We start from the raw sequence: 4,717 nt of genomic DNA, 5'->3' as shown, positions 1-4,717 counted from the left end.
AGGTTGCCCGAGACGGGATCAACACCGAGTTGAGCCGCAGCAGAGAAACATGACAGTTCAGTCAATCTGTGTAGTCCTCCTAGGGGTCAATGCACTGATTTTATTTGCATTTTCAGAACACTGAGTGTAGTTGTGAACATTCATCTTCTCTTTCTTTGAGCTGCTCTGAGTTCTTGGAACCTCAGAGTGGGAGCGAGTCCTTTTTAATATTTTCGAAGTTGCTCTCTGCCTTGCGCTCTGAGTGAGGGAGAGGGCAAAGAGTTGAGAGGGATCTGTGTGGTCCATCTGGGGCCCAGTTCCTCCCCAGTGTTTGGAAGGATGGTTAACATGTTTGCTGCCTTGGCTTTGAATTAATCAATCAATCAATCTATCGATCTATCGATCTATCAATCTATTAGATTTTTCTTTATTTTTGTTGTTTGAAATAATACATGCTGAAACAAAAAAATTTAGCATACAGCAAAGTGTCGAGAAGAAGAAGAAAAAATCACCAGAATCCCTTCCTCCAGGATTAATTAGGCTAACATTTTGGTATGTATCTTTCCAAGTCCTCTTTCTGCATGACTGTGAGTGTGTGTGTGTGAATGTATGTATGCACATATCTATATGTATAGAGAAACATGCAAACAGAGTGATGAGAATTCCACCACTGTAACAAAATGTCCCCCACATTGTAGAAGGTTAAACAACATAGAAGGTTATTTCGCTGTCACATTCCATGTGGGTCCCAGGGGGAATGTTAGCTCCGTAATCTCCATGGTTTCAGCCTCCTTCTACATTCTTGCTGTATTATTCTTAACCAGTGGCTTCCTCCTCGTGGTCTAAAACAGCTGCTCCAGATCCAGTCATCACATCAGCATTTCTGCCAGCAGGAAGGGGGAAATGGGAAGTGGAGGTCCTGCTCTGCTTTTTAAGTACACAACCTAGAAGTTCTAGGCATTATTCTGGGTAACACTTGTCTACACGTAGTCACGTGGCCATTCCCAGCTACAAGGAAGCCTGGGAAATGTAGTCTTTGTTCTGGGCTACCATGTGCCCAGGTAGAAGTCAGGGTTGAACCCATTTATTGTGTGTGAGGGCACAGGGTTGCTCCTCATGTACAGACACTGGTGACCCTGTTCCTTTTCTTCCAGGGCCATTCCCAACCAGGTGAGGGGTGAGGCAGATAGAGGAGAGGGAGAAGCAAAGGGGCAAGGCGGGAGAGGCGGCAAGATGGGGCATGTGAGACGCAAAGCTGGGGCGGTTGCCAGGCTGGAAGAAGAAAGACTTTCACACTGACTTTGTTTTCAAGTAATTGCAGTTACCAAGAAAGAAACCACAACTGATGACAGCAAATTATAGAGCGACTGGAGAGTCAGAAATACTTGTAATAAAGGAAGAAAAGCAGTGCAATTCCACGCAGGGGTTGGGTGGGTGGGGGGAAGGGAGATGACGGAGGCCCAGTGATGCTCAACCGGCCATCCTCTCCTGTGTTAGACTGAAGCACTTACAACTTTGCTTTGCTTTTCTCTTCTACTTTTGGGAATTACAGAACAATAAAACCGTGGCTCATATTTATAATTTACACAGATAATTTATTACAGTTTTGGCCATTCTATTACATGTCCAACAGCTGTGAAATCCTTGCTTTTTCCCTCAGTGGGACGTTGGTGGATAGAAGGCTTACCCTCCTCACCCCACTGCAGGGGATGCTCATAGTTCCCGGCCGTAGAGGAGCAGGGTTGCTTGGCAGGACCAGGTTATTCAACCAGATAGGATGCGCTGGACCTCCGTGTGGTTCCCTGTTCCCCCTGGCAATCTCCGCCCCCCTCCTTCTCAAGCAGTGGCTGCTGTTGCTGACTGTGAGGAGGGTAGGGGATACTTGGTTGGCAGACAAGCCTGAGAGAGGGCAGCAGGGAGCCAGGGGGCCTCCGAAGCTTTCTTCTGGGCCCTGGAGCACGTGGGGTCTGGAGAGGAGGGTAGAGGCCCATGTGTTGTACCATAAAATTCTAGGAACGCTCCATCTGCATTGCAGGCCTGAGAATCCCTGGCGTGACAGTGTATGTAACATTCCTGGCTTATGCTTCTTAATACCAGTCTGGGAAAATAACAGTCCAACTGGGTGAGATCATGGGGAGATTGTGCGGGGCCATATGCCTTGGGCCGATGGGTGCCGACTGATGTTCGGAGGCTTACGTTCTGGGACTTGGTGGTGTGGGAAGGAGAAGAAATCAGAGGGTGGGAATGGGGCTGGGGAGCAGGAGAAAGAATGAGGAAGAAGACGAATGAGACTGTCTCAGCAAAAGGGGAGCCCGTCAATGCAAGTGTAACAGAAAGAGGGGTAATGTTACCACTTACTGGGCATCTACCATGTGCCAGAGAAAGTTTATATTTTGTCTCATTTAATCTTCTGTACAGTATGATTTGGATAGTTAACGGGGGAAACTGTGTCCCAGCTATGCAGAGTATCTGAGACTTGACAGAAGGCTGTAAGTGGTTAGAGATGATATGCAACCTCAGGGCCATAAGCATCATCTTTATGCTGTAGAACTTTCACATTAGGAGGAAGTCAGTTTTCCTGGGAGTGAAAATCTCCAACTGGAGTTTAGATGGCTGTTGGAAGCTGGTTTAGTTGTCTCCTCTTCCAAAACGGAGCCATTATCTTAGGAGTCTGTGGATAAAGATTTTTCTCTCTCCTTTCCAGGCTCCGATGATTTGAGACGGGCCGTATGGATAAACATGGCTGCTCTTGGGTCAGGTTGTTGGAGACGAGTGGCCAGTGGCTGGGACCAATGATCAGCCTCTTAGAAAAGACCTCAGCCTCCTTAGTGGGTAGTGCAGACAGATGCAGTTGTCACAGACAGACGTGTGCACATCACTCCCTAGACTTGTCACGGGAAGGGGAACCACTTGACATCACTGGCGCTCCCTGAACAAAACTCAGAGTTATTTGAAAACTTGATTCAGTTGCATCTCTGTATTATATTCAAATAAAAATACAGCAGCTACTAAGCATGTTCTATGTCTCAGATAGTTTATATGCATAATGCATTTTAATTTTCATAGCAACCTTATCAGGAAGGTGGAATTGGCTGCATCTTATGGAAACAAACAAAACACACACACACAAACAAAAGCTTGGAGGGGGTAAGTAAGCCCCTCAAAACAATACTATGATTAAATTGTTATTTTGAGATTTGAAGTCCATCTGTCTGATATTAGAAGTTGTTTGCTGCAGGTGTCTGTCCCATCTCCAGAGAGACCAGGGAGGATCCTGCCTCCTTAGAATTTATTAAAAAGCCCTGTACTGTCCAAGCTGTTGAATGACACTCTTACTTAAGTTGGAAACAAAGACCGTTTCCTCTTTTCATTGAAAGTGGCTCACGTTTTTAAAAACAAAATTACATGTTTGATAACAGCTATATTGAGATATAATTCATAGACCATGCGATTCTCCCATTAACGGTGTACGATTCAATGGTTTTTAGTACATTCACGGAGGTGCACTAACCCATCACCATAATTTATGAAGACTTTCATTTCTCCAACAACATTGCATTTTTAGTCAGAATAAAGAAATTAACATTAAGCAAAATTGAAAAACAGAAGAAGATGTCTCATGATTCTACTGCCTCAGTTGAAATTTTTTCATTATTGCCACACTTCCCTGTCCGTAGGCACCGAGGATACAGAGTAAGGCAGTTGCAGTCATCCTGTGCATTTTGTTTTATGTCTGCTTTTTGTAAGGTGACATTTCTCCTGTTGTTACTTTGCATTTTTAATGGCCCATGATATTCTCTCACATTGATATGCAGCAATTGACAAACTCACCCCCTTTTGCTAAACCATTAGAGTCTTTTTTCCTACCATAAATACTGTTGCCGTGAACATCTCTGCACATAAAACTTATTTCCCCTGTGGAATATATTTCTTGGGGTTGCCTTCCCAAGGGTGGGATTACCGGGTCAAAGGGTATGAACATTTTGTATTCTCCTCCCATGTTTATTCTCAAAGAGGTGACACTACTTTACAAAATAAAAACAAGTATGGTGCACATATATATCTATTGAGAGAGAGAGAGAGAGAAAGAGAAAACATTAAACATTTAAAAAGTCACTTAATATTACCAATGTTTTGGGTTCATTATGTAAATCAGAGACAGGCAAAATGTGTGACCCCAGATCCCCAAATCTTGGGAGCCCAGAAAGCCGGTCCTTTATGTGTCCCACCTGGTGACTTAAATAACTTTACCGCTTCCCTTAGAAAGTGATTCCCGTGGAGAATGATTCCCTCAGCCTCCTGACCTTTTATTGGCTGCTGTTACCCTGGGGCAGCTCTTTGTTTCCAGCTGTTCTTAAGAGCCACTTTGCTAGCATTTAACCCTTTGAAGGCTCATGGGGATGAATGGCGTGGGGGAGGGGAATAGGGGCTTGGGGTGAGGTGGGTGGGGGCAGGGGGCAGGGGGCGGGGGAACTTACACATTTGTATCACTATGCCTTCGGGTCAGAGTAAGCCAAACCTGAGAGATACAGTCATGGCTCAAAACAAAACAAAACAAACATCCATATATTGGTAATATCTCTAACTTGTTCTGTTGTAAATAGTAACAATTGGGGAAACTCTGATGCTAGAGATCTTTAATGTCCACACAAAAGGAGCTGTTGGGAGTGAGAGCCATGCTGAGTTACCGAGAAAGATTTTTTTAGAACTCAGGCATTTGGTCACCCCGGATGCCGCA

General features: G+C 44.7%; 1 long non-coding RNA gene across 1 annotated transcript; it reads left to right on the top strand.

Moving 5' to 3' along the window:
• Window positions 1-773: 773 nt before the first annotated feature.
• LOC140689858 (uncharacterized) lies at window positions 774-2,991 on the top strand. The gene is made up of 2 exons (XR_012065004.1): window positions 774-895; window positions 2,684-2,991. It is a non-coding gene; the product is annotated as an uncharacterized lncRNA (long non-coding RNA).
• Window positions 2,992-4,717: the final 1,726 nt, after the last annotated feature.

Source organism: Vicugna pacos, chromosome 27 (genome assembly GCF_048564905.1).
Source record: "Vicugna pacos chromosome 27, VicPac4, whole genome shotgun sequence".
In the NCBI taxonomy this organism is placed as follows: Eukaryota; Metazoa; Chordata; class Mammalia; order Artiodactyla; family Camelidae; genus Vicugna; species Vicugna pacos.
This window is presented reverse-complemented; position numbering and strand designations above follow the sequence as displayed.